The sequence below is a fragment of the Benincasa hispida genome, chromosome 8 (assembly GCF_027475165.1).
Source record: "Benincasa hispida cultivar pf3 chromosome 8, pf3_genome.v1.1, whole genome shotgun sequence".
In the NCBI taxonomy this organism is placed as follows: domain Eukaryota; kingdom Viridiplantae; phylum Streptophyta; class Magnoliopsida; order Cucurbitales; family Cucurbitaceae; genus Benincasa; species Benincasa hispida.
This window is the reverse complement of record NC_143485.1, coordinates 29,104,449-29,121,658: the sequence shown is the minus strand read 5'-3', so window position 1 is coordinate 29,121,658 and position 17,210 is coordinate 29,104,449. Positions and strand designations below refer to the sequence as shown.

At 36.0% G+C, this 17,210-nt stretch overlaps 1 non-coding gene across 1 annotated transcript; it reads right to left on the bottom strand.

The window, feature by feature from the left end:
* Positions 1–10,061: 10,061 nt before the first annotated feature.
* On the bottom strand, positions 10,062–10,168 carry LOC120084345 (small nucleolar RNA R71). The gene has a single exon (XR_005483704.1). It is a non-coding gene; the product is annotated as a small nucleolar RNA R71 (small nucleolar RNA).
* Positions 10,169–17,210: the final 7,042 nt, after the last annotated feature.

Genomic DNA, 17,210 nt, shown 5'->3' with positions numbered 1-17,210 from the left:
TTGAGCTACCAAGGGGACCCTATGGACCTGTGGCTTGAAGTTCCAATGGTACATGAATAGTTGATTAAAGTCTTTAGCCACGAGATCCACCGTCCATTAACTGTCAAGCACTCCACTAAATACCAACGGCTGCACTTTTCTCACCACAGATATATTTCTATGTCCATCATATATAACCAATCAATAGTATGATAACCTTTCACAGACGCTCGTAAGTACAGTTGAGCCAATTTACCATTTTGCCCCTGTACTTACATCTAACTCCTTAAGTACCACTGATCCCTCTAATGAACAATACAACATAGTCCTACTATGTGTGGACACCTCTCGAGCCATAAGAAGGTGTGCGGCGCCACATCGTTCAAGCCCCGGAATCGGCCTTTAAGTGAGAAATCTATCTACTTACCTTTGCTTTAGGGAAGGAGTGAATTCCATCTTGTGTAGCTAAGTTCCCAGCTCCTCAATCAGACGAATCCTCAAAGTGGTAGGTTTAAGTCAACAATCTGGCTACTCGAACCCATGCAAATCAAGGGACTGACCTTAAAGACAAGAGTTCCCAACTCACTCAGGATTGAGATCATATTACCTATGGTCATCCTAGTGAAGTGAAGTCTCTGTCATGAACGACGTTATATAACGAGACTATGACACTTCGTGGTCCGGTCTTATAGAAACTCTTTTGTATAGGACACCCTCGCTCGCATGTCTCTGCATGAATGGTAAGGATCAGAACATTTGTAGCAAGTCACAACACATGTAACTCTTTGACAAAGCGGGCCACATCCATAGTGTCACCAGAATAAGGTGTCCCTCCTATATCCATATACTACAGACCATTTTGGTTATCACTTAAGGCATGATCTACATGTATGTCTCCACATACATGCTTAAGTTACAATGACAACCAGGGATCTTAGTTTATTGGTTTGTGGTAAAGCAAATAAAACATTCCATGTTTCATAGACAACAATGAAGAAAATATCATATATTATTACATCACAAGCGTTTTTTCAATACAATGTTTACAAACTACAGGACCAAATGAGAGTTTAGGGCATCATCCCCAACAGTTATGTTCAAGACCCGGAATCAGCCCTTAAGAGAGCAATCTATCTACTTACCCCTTCTTCAGGGAATGAGTGAATTTCGTCTTGTGTAACTGAGTTCCCAACTCTCCAATCAGACAAATCCTCAAAAAGGTAGGCTTGTTGAGATGACAATCTAGCCATTCTCACCCATACTAATCAAAGGACCGCTCCCATAGGCAGGAGTTCCCGAAACACTCAGGATTAAGGTCATGTCACCTATGGTCGTTAATTGTAAATGAGAGAGGGCATGGGCAAACTTTAAGCAAAAAATCAAACACAAATGGTTGAAAATAGAAAAAAAAAACGACTTTAAGAAATCTTTGGCCAACGAAATCGAAACCAGTAAAATTGTGGGTGCAATCATGAATGAGAGAAAGTAGAATATGAGAACGAAATTCAAGAAAAAAATCAAACATAAACCATGGTTTTAGGAAGAGACATCATTAAGGGGATTTCGAAACCGGGGCCTCAACTAACGAAATCAAAATAATATTTGGAAGAAAAAAAATCTACACAATCATGTGCATCAAAAGGAATCTTGAACTTAAAATCATGGAGAAATCGTGAATATTGGAGAAGATCGAAGAATCTTATGTTGTTGCAGAAACTTGGAAAAGATTGAAAAAGAAAACGTGCGTACATTAAGGAAGGAAAATAACGTATTTTTTATGAAAATTGAGGAGCATAACAGGGGGATATGAAAAGTATAATATAATAATATTTTATATAATAATAAAAAATAAATAAAAACTAAAATTATAAAATAAAATAACTAAAACATAAAATAACAAAAATTATGAAATTGGATAAAAATAAAAATTGGTGGAAGTGGAAATCTCACCAATATTTGTGTGTTCTTAAGATCCACAAAATTTATAAGCAAAGTGGCAAGTAGGATATGGACTTACATGGACACCAAGAATGAATAACTATATAGCACATGGACAACATGAATGGTGACACATGACCTTTGAGATACTAAGCAATGGACATCTATTTTCTATTATAATATTCATAATACTCCCTCTTAGATGCTCATTTATATATATATGAAATATGCCTTGTTAAAACCTTACTAGGAAAAACAAAATGGGAAAAACCCTAGTGAAGGAAAAAGAGTACATATTTCATATAATACATACTCCTAAAAAAAATACAATATATTTACTCCCCCTCATGAAAATATCATTTAAGATCTCTGAGTCACCACATTCCAATATTGTGCACTAATATTTCAAAAGTTGCGGTTGGTAATGCCTATGTAAATAAGTCTGCCATGTTGTCCTTCGAACAAATTTGTTGTACAGTGATGTCGCCATTTTCTTCGATCATGAGTGTAGAAAAACTTCCGTGAAATATGCTTTGTTCTATCTCCTTGAATAGATTCTCCTTTGATTTGGGCTATGCAATTTGTGTTGTCTTTGTATAATATTGTTGGAAGATTTTTATTAGAAGATAAGTCACACGTTTCATGAATGTGCTGAGTCATTGACCTTAGCCATACACATTCTCGACTAGCCTCATGAATTTCAAGAATTTCAGCATGATTTGAGGAAGTGGCCGTTATAGTCTATTTCACCAACCGTCATGATATAGCAATTCCTCCAAATGTGAACAGATAACCTATTTGAGATCTAACTTTGTGTGGATCAGATAAATATCCAAAATCTACATAACCAACTAGATCAAAATTTGATTTATTTGAATAAAACAAACCCATATCAATTGTTCCTCGGAGATAACAGAGTATATGCTTAATTTCGTTCCAATGTCTTTTTGTAGGAGAAGAACTATATTTAGCTAATAAATTTACTTAAAATGTAATATCTGGTCTTGTATTATTAGCAAGATACATAAGTGCATCAATTGCACTAAGATATGATATTTCAGGACCAAGAAGTTCTTCATTATCTTCTCGAGGTTGAAATATATCTTTCTTTATATCCAATGAATGGACTTACATTGGAATATTTAATGGATATGCTTTGTCCATATAAAATCTTTTCAAAATTTTTCTTGTATAAGTTGACTAATGAATAAATATTTCATCTGTTAAATGCTCAATTTGCAAACCAAGGCAAAATTTTATTTTTTCGAGATCTTTCATCTCAAATTCTTTCTTAAGATATTCTTTTGCCTTTGAAAACTCTTTAGGAGTTCCAATTATATTCAAGTCATCAACATATACAATTATAATAGCAAATTTTGATTGTGATTTCTTTATAAAAACATACGGACATATTGGATTACTTTGATATCCTTCTTTCAATAAATATCCAATTGTACCACATCTGTTCTGATTGTTTCAATCCATATAGGGATCTCTGTAACTTTATTGAATACCATTCCCAGAAATTAGATGTATATGTTTCAGGTACCTTAAATTCTTCTGGGATTCTCATATAAATATCATTATCAAGAGATCTATATAAATATGTTGTGACTACATCCATAAGATGCATATCCAGACTTTTATACACAGTCAAGCCGGGTAAATATCTTAATGTAATTGCATCCACCACTGGAGAATACATCTCCTCAAAATCAGTACCAGGTCTTTGTGAAAAACCTTGTGCAACTAGTCTTTCTTTATATCTTGTGACCTCATAATTTTTATTTCTTTTCCTCATAAATACCCATTTGTATCCCATAGGTTTAATACCTTATGGTCTTCGGACTATAGGTCCAAAAACCTGACATTTTGAAAGTGATTTTAATTCTGCCTCGATTGCTTCTTTCCACTGAAGCCAATCTTTTCTTTGTCGACATTCTTCAACAGATTTTGATTCAAGACCCTCATTTTCAGATATAATATCAAGAGCAACATTATACGCAAAAATGTTGTCAATAATTACATTAGTTCGATTCCATCTTTTTCCTGTCATGACATAGTTTATTGAAATTTCATTGTTATCTTCAGGTATTTCACCTTTCTCACTAGTTATGCACGTCCAAAAATTCTCAGATGGGAAATATTTAGCTCATGACCATAAGCTAATTGTAATAACGAGTACTTATGATAAGCTACTGGCCTAATGTGTACAAGTGACGTTGCATGCAAAATAACATGTCCTCATACAGATGAAGGAAGCTTAGCTCTCATAAGTAATGGTCTTGCAATTAATTGCAAAAGTTTTATAAATGATTCTTCTAAACCATTTTGTATATGAACATGAGCTACAGGATGTTCAACACTTATTCCAATTGACATACAATAATTATCAAAAGCTTGGGATGTAAATTCACCAGCATTATCAAGACGAATGATCTTAATTGGATAATCAGAAAATTGTGCTCTTAACTTAATTATTTGAGTAAATAATCTTGCTAATGCAAGATTTCAACTTGATAATAAGCATATGTGTGACCATCTGCTGCATGCATGTATTAATACCATAAAATATCTAAATGGTTCACTTGGTGAGCTAATGGGTCCACATATATCACCATGAATTCATTCTAAAAATGCGGGTGATTCAGTCCCCACTTTCGATGGCGATGGTCTAATTATCAATTTTCCTTGAGAGCAAGCATCACCTGATAATTCATTAGATTGAAGAATCTTTTGGTTCTTCAATGGGTGTCCATTTGAATTTTCAATAATTCTCCTTATCATTATGATCCTAGATGACCCAATCGGTCATGTCAAATTGTAAATATGTCTGGATTCATGAACTTCAGGTTCGTTGTTGCATATGTTTCAATTACTTGTATATGAGTATAATATAATCCAGAAGATAAAGCAAGAAACTCTTCTAATATATGTTTTTCATTTGAGACAGTGGATATGATATATAGATATTCCACATTATTCTTACTATCAGTCTCAATATGATAACCATTGCAACGTATATTTTTAAAACTTAGAAGATTTCTCTTTGATTGACTAGAAAACAATGCATTGTCAATTGTAAATTTTGTTCCTCTAGGCAAAATAATATTTGCTTTTCCAAAACCTTCAATCAAGTTTGCAGAACTTGATATTGTATTTACTTTTGGTTTCTACATTATCAATTTGGAAAAGCATTTTTTATTTGTAAGTATTGTATGTGTAGTTGCACTGTCTGCCAAACATAGATTTTCTTTGCTCATTTTTTAAACACCCAACATATGAAAATGATTCATGTTTTTTTAGGATCTACCTTTAGCGGAGAAAACGGCAGGAGCTCGTGCTAATAATGTGTTATGAAAATTGAGAAGCACAACGGGAATACAGATATGAACAATATAATATAATAATATTTTTATATAATAATAATAAATAAAAGAGACTAAAATTATAAAATAAAATAACTAAAATATAAAATAACCAAAATCATGAAATTGGATAAAAATGAAAATTGGTGGAAGTAGAAATCTCACCAATGTTTGTGTGTTCTTAAGTTCCACTAAATGTCACTATTTATAGACAAAGTGGCAAGTAGGATGTGAACTTACATGGACACCAAGCATGAATAACTACATGGCACATGAACAACATGCATGAATGGTGGCACATGACCTTTGGGACACTAAGCAATGAGCATCTATTTTCTATTATAATATTCATAATAGTATTTACTAATTTTCCACTTTTCAAGAGATGAGGGTAGATTTGGAATTTTTTCACTTAAAAAATCAAATAACGTGATTTTTTTTTTATTTGCAATATTTTAAATGCTGGTGTCATGGATAGGGGTGTACACAGATTGGGTTGGGTTGGGATATTTTTTAGACCAACCCGAAAATTTGGGTTGGGCTGTCGGGTTGTATTTCTTTTTCCCGATTTTTGGTAGATTAAGAAACCTTACAACAACCCAATCATTATAAAAATATTGATCCAAGATAAATATAAACGTAAAATAGTCTTTAAACATTAATTGACATATCTATAATCCCTAGTCACAAACATATCCGTGAATAAAATTTCTAAAACATAAACGATAATATATCCATATATGTGAAACCATATATCTATGAATCTATAGTTACTAGTTAGCCACAAACATAAAGTACAACATTAATAGAATACAAAACATAACCACATAAATTCTTAATCCTATAAAATTACATAATGACAGCCAACAACTAAACTATGAACCAAACTTCTAAACCCACAATTATTAGCATCCCGAGCATTCAGCTTAGTCCTGAAAATTTAAAAACATTCCAAGTTAGTTTAAATAAAATAAACCAACAATAAAAAATAAAAGATATATCATATAAGTATTCAACTTACCATCAATTTTTTTTATACAAAACTCACTCTTCTTAGTAGATAGTGGTAGTTTACTTGAATTCCCAATTTCAATTGTGTTAGCAACGACATGAGAAAGAGCAGGACTAGGGCTAAGACAAGGGCTAGGACAAGGACTAGGACTGGTTTGGCTAAGATGTCCACTACTGCTGTCCATAATCTATAAAAATTGAGAAACTATAGTCAAAGACTCAAAACAGAACAATTACCAAGCAAAAAAAAAAAAAAAAAAAAAAATCCAAGATCATTTATAATTATTCAGTGTATACATTCAATAAACAAATCAAGTAGACAAATCTAAAACAACTACCAATACAAGTACTAAAAAAATCCACCAACAGTCCAAAAAAATAAACAAAGTACACAGAGACATTTTTACAAACCTTGAAATATATCATTGGAAATCTGAAATTTAGGCGACGGTCATAGAGACGGAGAAGTGGAGATTTGAAATTAAAAAAAAATATATAGCAAAGCTTAGAGATGAATCACTAATCAAAGTAAAAATATAATGGAGACAGCAAGAATGGTACAGGCGTACAACGGCGACAGTCACAAAGACAAAGACGGAGATGGAGACAACAGAGACCGAGACGATGGAGACGGAGATGGAGACAACGGAGACAGAAACGATGGAAACGGAGACAATGGAGATGATGGAGATGGAGACGGTACGACACGTGGTTGAGTTGTTGAGGGGAAGACTATTGAGGACTAAAGAGGAGATTGGAGTTTGGATTGGAGGTCTTAAGGTGAATGATAGGAGAAGTGGAGAAGATTGAAGAAGAAGAAACGAGTTAGAAAAAAGATATATATTATAAATATTTTATTAATTCCACTGATATTTTATTAATATTAAATATATATTTTTTAATATTAATATTAGAAATTCGGGTTGGGTTGGGTCAACCCGAATTTTTCAAAATCCCAACCTGAGACCCAATCCAATTCGAAAAATACAAAAAAAAAAAAAAAAAAAAAATTCAACCCAACCCAAATTTTAAACTAACCCAACTTAACCTTTCTAATTTGAGTTGGCTAGTCCGAGTTGTTTGGGCTGGTCATTTGAACACCCTAACACGATGCTAATATATTCAGAATTTGATATCCAATGCAATTCCCCTTAAATAAATGGTAAAATATCTTTTAAAAATTCACATTTTATCTTTAATTAATATCTACACCAGTTTTTAGGAAAAAATATTTTTGGAAAGAATATCCACTCCACATTAACTTAATAGTAAAATATTTTTTAAAAATCACGATTTATTTTTAACTAATATCTATACCACTTTAAATAAAGGGGAATATATATTATATTATATATATATATATATATATAATATATATATATATATTTATATATATATAAGATATATATATATATATCTATATTTTCTAATAACTAATATTTTACTCCACGTCAAATAAATGATAAAATATTTTTAAAAAATCATATTTTTATCTCTAACTAATATTTACACCATGTTAAATAGAGTTTTTTTTTTTTTTTTTGAAAAAAATCATATTTTATCTCTAATAAATATCTACTCCTTATTAAATAAAGATTTTTTTTTTTCTAATAGCTAATTTTTACTCCACGTTAAATAAATGAAAATATTTGTGAAAAAATTGCATTTTATCTCTAACAAATATTTTCTCCTGGTTAAATGAAGGGGGTTTTTTCTAATGGCTAATATCTACTCCACATTAAATAAATGAAAAAATATATTTTTTCTAATGGGTATTCTCGTAGACACCTTTCCAAGTAATTTTGTAGAAGAAACCTTGGCAAGAAAAGGTCTATGGTTCAAGTTATGTATTTTGGGAAGTAACCCTAGAATCTTTACTCAAGCAGGAAGTTGTAGTTAGGCTGTCGGGAAAGATTTGAGGGCCTAGGTTAAACCACAAGGAGTTTCATGCTGAAACTTTGAGATAACATTGGTAACAAAATTTTGAACATGTTTGGAGAAGGAACTTTTATGAAATGGGTTCTAGTTTTCCAATTATTTACGTTAGAAGTTGAATCATGAAAATGTTGGACGTTTGGGCAATTCATTGCCAAGTATGAGCTTAGTTAAAAGAGTAGTCTCAAAAGGGAGGCCAAGTAGCAACTAAACTCTCATTCTTTTATGTGTAGGAACTGCGTTCATTGGAGAGGCCTACAAAGCTTAGGAAGAACCAAGCCCAAGGATTTGTGAGTGACTAAATGTTTTCAAATATGTCCACAAAATGGACATGCAGTTTCATGCTAATGTTCATTATTTTCCAAGCAACTAAAGTTATATTTGTATTTTAAATGAGTTTTTTTAATCCTAGTGTATGTTAAGAATGTATGAAAAGAAATGCAACTACATGTTATAAATTGTGAAGCATGCATGTGACTGGTAATGATGCTAGAATTTCCCCATGGATGTTATATTTCTAATGTACAGGGTACTAAAGGTATAGAAGGTATCCGAGGAAGTACCTAAGGTGTTGATGGTACTCACGTGCACGTAGGTAGTTCTTTATGAGAGATGAAGCATGGGTCTCCTAGCCACAGTCTTCATTAAGGGATCGAAGTATGGGTCTCACGGCCTCGAATGGACGTTGGGAGCTTGAGCTATGAATGCTCTCTCTTAACTAAGGTTTGATAGCATGATTGATTATAACACTATGATTAATGTATGAATAAGTTCTATTTGCTATTAAGGCATCGCATGCACCCTAGAGATAGGTTATTGTATGCGATTGCCTTGTCCTTGTGTGCATCTTTCATCATTGCAGAGGCAAGAAGTATAGACTTAGGAATAAAGTCTATAGACATTATCGCATTCATCGCATGCTAAAATTAGGAGCTATCGCATTTGCATTGAAAAATGAACTACTGTCACATGAGTGTAGCATGATCGCATAGTTTGAACGCATTCTCAGGAAATGCTAGCGAAAGACCTTTTCAACCCATTCCTCCGCATACTTAATGTATCTGTCGCATAATTACTTTTTTCTCAAATCCGCCGCATACATTTTATACCTTAAACAAAAAACCAACCAACACTTTGATTTATTTGTTACCGCAAAGTGATCTAAAATTACCATCGCATACTGTTTTCCTTAGTCCTTGTGTTCGACCCTGGGCTTACCAGGCAACTCAATAGGATTTATACTTGGGTCTTACTGAGAAAACTTGCATGCACAACACATATTCTACCATCGCATTCTACACCATTATTTCATCACATAAAATAACGCATCAAGTTTTTGGCGCCATTGCCGAGGAACTTTGGTAATACATTGTGCTAATGGTAATTTTTTTTATTTTCTTTGCAACTTTCAATCTCTGGAGAATTACGACCCAGAGATTGAAAGAACATTCCGATGAAGATTGAGAACCAACCACCAACAACAACAAGACAAAACTCCAAGAATGGCAGAACAATCGAAAGAGGCCAGTGCTGGGCAGATTGAGGTTCGAAATGAAACCGGTTATGTTGCAGATGATTCAAATGGCTGGACAGTTTGGTGGAAGGCGTGGCGAGGACCCGCACGCCCATCGCTGGAGTTTTATTGAAATTTGCAACATTTTTGTGTTCCCAAATATCTCCAATGAGGAGGTTCGATTAACATTGTTCCCATTTTCCTTATGCGATCAAGCAAGGAAGTGGGCTTATTCTCTCGAACTAGGAGAGATGACATCGTGGGAACAAGTAGTGGAAAAGTTCATGAAGAAATACTTCCCTCCAATGGAGAACGCAAGGAGGAAGAAGTTAATTACGAATTTTGAACAGGAAATTGACGAATCACTCAGTGACGCTTGGGCGAGGTTTAAGAGGCTGGTAAGAGATTGCCCGCATAATGGCTTACTAGACTACTTACAGATGAAGATTTTCTACCACGGATTAAACCCTACATTGCAAATGGCTGCCAATGCGGCAGCAGCTGGAGGTCTGCTTGATAAAACTTACGATGAGGCATATATACTTGATCGCATTTCAAAAAATCACGAGGACTGGAGAGAAAGCGATCAAAGATTAAGAATTAAAGATAGTGACGCAAATAATAGTGCTATCGCATCCCTACAAACTCAAATGAACACAATGATGAACCTAATACAAGGCATCGCAATCAACAGCACGGGAATGCAGAAAGGGTAGGTCAATGTAAGTACTCAAACAACCACGAGCTGTGTCATCTGTGGAGAAGCACATCCGATGGAAAAATACCCAAGGAATCCGCAGTCAGTATGCTTCTTAAAGAATAACCCTTTCTCTGATACGTACAACCCCGAGTGGAGAAACCACCCTAACTTCACGTGGAAAAATTAACAACATAACTTTCAATCAGTGGCGCAAAAGGAAGGGCCACCAGGATTTTTCCCGCGAACAAACGGTCAAACGCATAACCAAGCTAGCAGTTCGAAGGCACTGCAATCTTCATCCTTAGAGAGCTTGCTGAAGCAGTATATTGAGAAGAATGAATCAGTGCTTCAGAATCAAGTGACATCCATTCGAAATCTTGAAATTCAGCTAGGACAGATTGCAGGCGAACTCAAAAATAGACTGCAAGGAGCGTTTCCGAGCTCAACTGAACTCCCTTGCAACTTGGTGGTACAATAAAGGAACAATGCTTAGCAGTCTCTTTGCTAAGCGAAAAAATGACAGCGGAAGTTGGGGAGGAACCCGTCACAACCAACTTGAATGCGGTGACAACCAATGACCCGTTGACATATGATTCAGAAAAGCCCGAGAAGATGAACCCAAAAGTTGCGTCCACCTTCAAGCCTCTAGAACATGAGATAGAAAAAGTCCAGCTACCACCATTCCCGCAAAGATTGAAAAAGAAACAGAATGATGAAGATAAGATCACTACAGAAGCAGTAATGCAAAATATTACGATCCCACCAAAAATGTGCGACCCAGGAATCTTCACAATACCATGCTCAATTGGAGGGGTCTACAATGATCAAACACTATGCGATCTTGGGGCGAGTATAAACTTAATGTTGTTGTCCATCTTCAAACAATTAAATATAGGTAAACTCATGCCCACGGCGGAGACTCCTGCTTGCGGACAGATCCCGAATACATCCCGAGGGAGAGTTGAAAGATGCCACAGTCTCAATTGACAGATTCATCTTGCCGGCAGACTTCATCATTTTGGATTATAAAGCGAACGAAGATGCGCCCATCATATTGGGACGACCATTCCTCTCGACCGGGTGCGCTCAAATTGATGTGCACAAGGGGGAGATCGGGATGATCGTTAATGGGAAAAAGCTCCGGATTAAGGAAATCAAGATCCCAGAAGACCGAGAAAAGAAGAGAAAGCCGCCGTGGACGTAAAAAGTCCAAATTGAAATAACCAGTCCTTGAGTTACTATGCAACTCAAACTCATCAGGGACGCAATCTTTTTGGAATATCCTTCTTCCTATCAATGATTTATGAACTTTCGTTACCCTTTCTTTTAATGTTATCGTATACTTGTCTTTGCATTTCTACATCAAAAAAAAAAAAAAAAAAAAAAAAAAAGAAAAAAGAGAGAAAAAATTTGTTAACTTTGTTTTTTTTATTATTTGACCCTCTCAATGTTTTCTTTGCAACGATCGTGGTGAACAATTGCGGAGGCGTTACACAAAAGACACAACTAGTTTATTCCGCCACCGCAATCGAAGAGAGCAGTTCGCCGCAAAGAAGGATGTGTTCACAAATAATGCGGACGACAGAGCAAATTTGGGGGTTATATCTTTCCTTTACTTTATTTATTCCAAATTTTGCTCTATCACATATCATTTTAACTTTGATAATTTTATCATCGCATCTTCTTTAGTCGGCGCAATCATTATACATTGATTAGTTTAGTAAGTCACCGCATTATTTCTCTTTGCCAATTATGATTTCAATGATGAAACGCATGCTTCTATTTTTTCGTATATACTAGAGTCAACCTAATTTTAGGATAGTCAACTCATGAAATATTTCTAGAAGTTAGTGGTCTGCCAGCTTTCTTTCAAACTGACTTTTTATGAAACTTTTTTAAGAGCATCGCATGACTTCTTTTAATTTTTCAGCAATGGGGACATTGCTGCGTTTAAATTTAGGGGTGCAGTATTTATTCTCGACCTTGCTATTTTTAGGTTCTAAAAAAAATCATAATGTTGCGATCGGATCCTACTTATAGTTGGATGTCCGCATGACACACGTGGGGGCAAACCAAAACGAAGGTAGGAATCGTGATCAATGCATAAATAAATGATCGCAACTCCGTTGCCAAATGGGCATGAGTTTAGACTGAGAAAGAGCGCCTTGCTCGTAGTTGGATGTCCGCATGACACCCGTGGGGGCAAGCCAAAACGAAGGCTGGGCACTTAGATCAGCGCAAGGTCATAAAAAAAATATATGTCTAAAATACGCAAGGATAAAAATCATTTGAAAACACCCCAGTTGGAAATTTTTTTTTATGAAATAAATCATGCGATGGCCTGGAAACTAGTAAAGTCTTTTTTAGGGTTAAACTTGCGGTCCCTAAATTTTAGAAGTATTTTAAGAAGAGACCTGGATGAGAATTAAGGAGATTTTTGTGCATAGGAATTGAATAAGGCAACCTTGAGAAATCTAGGAAAGAGAAGGCGGTCGACTTTCTAAAGAAAATCTTTAGCTCATGCTTGAGGACAAGCATTGTTTTAAATTTGGGGTGTGATAACGGGCAGACATGCACATTATTACAACGCAAAGTTATAAAAAAAATGCAGGATTACGACGGTAAAAATATATAATATTGCGTCCAAAAGCATTAAGTTTGTAACATTGCAATTACATGCGTCCATCACATTAAAACAATTAACTTATGTATTTTATGCAAGAAAATTGCGTTGACGCAAGGTGGAAATGCGATCCAAAGAAATTAACGTCCGAGCGCATTAAGAGATTGCGTCTGCAGGCTATGCGATTGTTTGCGCTCGCGAAAATATGCTCAAGAAGGTGGCCGCATAGAGTCGGTGCATCAAGGTAGGCGCATCTGGGTGAAAGCTTAATAAATCACGATGGGACAGAAAGCTGATGACGGTCGATTCCGAAGTAAGTTGACAAGCCGTTAACAACCTACTGTAGCAAGTACACTCAACTTTTCAGTGACAAATATTCGGTGCATCAGACAGAGAATTAATGCCATCCCATCAGTGCAATCATTTGAGAGAAAAAACTCTTCACCCTGAAGCTCTATAAATACCGAAGGCTATATTGATTGAAGGAGTTCGCTCAGTTTACAGAGTTCACCATATAGATAGAAGTTAACCTTGTTCATAGTTTTTCTTTTACTTAGAAGGCGGAAGTGAGTGAAGGGAGATTACACGGAGAAATCGTCCTGGTGAACTCGGAAGAGTGTCGGGAAGCATTGAGATCAGAGAGAGGGCGAACTCTTGCAGAAGCAAGAACATCTTTTGGGCAGAATAGAGATAACACAGTGTAAAAGCCTTGGGAAGCAAGATATTGCTACCAGGCTCTTTACCCTTATTTTCCATTTTCATTTTGTACTCTGAACCTATTTATAAAAATGGAAATTGCATCTTTATATATGTCCACTCTCTTTACATTACGCATGAGTAGCTAAATCTGTCGAATGGATTGAGAAGCACTTAGCTAGTGTAACCTGGGATCTTCACTTTATGCGATCATCTTATATTATGTATGCATCATTCATCCATTAGAGATACTCGGGAGGGTAGTCTAAGGATAGAATCTAGGCTTGGAAAAGTCAGATTAGAATCTAGGCTTGGGAGAGTCAGATTAGAACCGCATAATCAAGAGATAGAAGCATAGAAATAAGTTCTATTTGCTATTAAGCCATCACATGCATCCTAGAGATAGGTTATGATTGTATGCGGTCGCCTTGTCCTTGTGTGCATCTTTCATCATCGCATAGGCAAGAAGTAGAGACTTAGGAATAAGCTCTATAGACATTATCACATTCATCACATGCGTATTAAAATTAGGAGCTATCGCATTTGCATTGGAAAATGAACTGCTATCGCATGAGTGTAGCATGATCGCATAGCTTGAACGCATTCTCAGGAAATGCTAGCAAAAGACCTTCTCAACCCGTTCCTCTGCATACTCAGTGTATCTGTCGCATAATTACTCTTTTCTCAAATCTGCCGCCTACATTTTATACCTTAAACAACAAACCAACCAACACTTTGATTTATTTGTTACCGCAAAGTGATCTAAAATTACCATCACATACTGTTTTCTTTAGTCCCTGTGTTTGACCCTGGGCTTACCAGGCAACTCAGTAGGATTTATACTTGGGTCTTACTGAGAAAATTTGCATGCACAATGCATATTCCACCATCACATTCTACACCATTATTTCATCGCATAAAATAACGCATTACCTCCCATGTTCATCTCCCTCCCTGTTGAAGGTCTGACAGTACATGAGTCGGGGACAATCAACTCTGATCTCTTCAGAGGCCCATCGAGCTCCACAGGTGAACAACTCATGAATCCTCTTTATGAGGCCTGGGTCACAACTGATCAACTACTGTTAAGATGGTTATATAACTCAATGGCACCAGAAGTTACAGTACAGTTAATGGGATTCGAAAAATGCCAAGGGCCTCTTGGATGCTATCCACACCCTATTTGGAGTTCAATCAATGGTTGAGGAGGACTATCTCCTTCAAGTTTTTCAACAGACACGGAAGGGAAACTCCACCATGTCTGAGTATCTCAAACTCATGAAGCTCCACTTGGACAACTTAGCTCAGGCTGACAGTCTGGTATTTCCTAGAAACTTAATTTCTCAAGTTTTACTTGGTCTAGATGAAGAGTATAACCCTGTAGTTGTTGTGATTCAAAGCAAACCTAATATATCTTGGCTGGATATGCAATCCGAACTTCTTTCCTTTGAGAAACGACTAGAACATCAAAACTCGACCACAACCTCTATTGCTTTTACAGGTAGCCCTTCGGTGAATATAGCCCTCAACAAAAATAATGTTGGCGCTAAGCTTCCTAACTCCAACACCAATCAAGGTAACTCTAAATTTCAGAATACTAATTCGAGAAACTCTTATTAGTCCAATGGAGGGGGCAATAGAGGCAGGGGTCAAGGAAGGGGCAATCAGCCAACATGCCAGGTATGTTCCAAATATGGTCATGCGGTCGATGTTTTCTACCAAAGGTACAACAGGGAATATGTTCCCGATCAAAATAAAAAATCAGGGCAGAGAGTCTGGCCAACAGAACTTTTCCAACACAACTCCATCAGCTTTCATGACGTCCTTCTCCAATAATCCCTTCACGGCCACCCTAGAAAATTCAGGAGATGTCAATTGGTATGCTGATAGTGATGCTACCAACCATGTCACAGTTGACTTAAACCATATTGTGAATCCAACAAAATATTCAGGTACTGCCCTTGTGACTGTTGGTAATGGTGATTAGTTGTATATCTCTGCTATAGGAAATTCAAGTCTAAAATCTGATAAGTGTGTGCTTAGTTTGGAAGATGTCTTTTATATTCCTTCTATTGCAAAGAACTTAGTGAGCATCTCTAAACTAACCAAAGATGATGATATATTTGTGGAATTTCATGTAAATTGTTGTATGATAAAGGACAAGCATTGGGCAACACTCTGGTGAAAGGCACACTTAAAGATGGTCTTTATCAACTTGGAGAAGCAATCGTACGACCATGTGAGGTTTCAATTAATAGAGTACCAAGTCCCTTAAACCTATGGACAAAAATAATGACTCAAAAGCATTTTTCCTATCAAATGTCAGTGTAAATGTTCTTGAGTCTATGGTTCTGTGGCATAGGAGGCTAGGCCATCCCTCCCCCAAAGTTTTGAAGTCAATTTTAGATCAGTGTAAACAGTCAATTAAAGTTAATGAAAAATATATGTTCTGTGACTCGTGCCAGTTAGGTAAGCCTCACTTTCTGCCATTTTCAAACTCACTGTCAAGGGCTACAACTAAGTTTGATTTGATTCATTCTGATGTATGGGGACCAGCCCCAATATTTTCTACAACAGGCTTTTGATACCATGTTTCGTTTTTGGATGACCATAGGCATTTTTTATGGACACCTCTTAAACAAAAATCGGATACACTTGCAGCCTTCCAACATTTCACTCAAATGATGAAAAATCAGTTTGATGCAACTATTAAAATGTTTCAATCAGATAATGGGGTGAATACACAAAGGTTCATCAATTAAGTTCTTCTATAGGTGTGCTATGTAGGCATTCTTGTCCTTACACCTCTACTCAAAATAGTAGGGCTGAAAGAAAGCGTAGGCACTTGGTTGAAATGGGTCTAACTCTTTTAGCACAAGCCTCAATGCCTCTACAGTACTGGTGGGATGTGTTTATCAATGCTAACCTTCTCATCAATGGATTGCCCACCCTTGTACTAAATGGAAAATCTTCTATTCAACTCATGTTCAACTAGTCCCTTGACACAACTAAACTCAGAACATTCAGATGTGCGTGTTTCCCTTGCATTTGACCATATCAACATCACATATTTCAGTATCATTCGAAAAAGTGTGTTTACCTAGGTCCCAGTTTTTTGCACAAGAGACATCGATGCCTAACCAAATCTGGTAAAGTTTATGTGTCCAGGAATGTTATTTTTAATGAAACTGAGTTTCCTTTCTTTGTTGCATTTCAGATCGCCTCTTGCAACTTAATCCCATCCACTACACCACATCCTTCATCTGTGGCTACCATTCTACTTGATGCCTTTCCCGAGACCTTACCAAATTATCATACAACATCAGCACCAAGTCTCCAACAAGTCCATACACAAAGACCTGGATATCACCCTGTCTCCCCTCTCTTATCAAGCCAATTTTCAAGCCCATCATCCACCTTACCAGACATATCATCTCCTGATACATC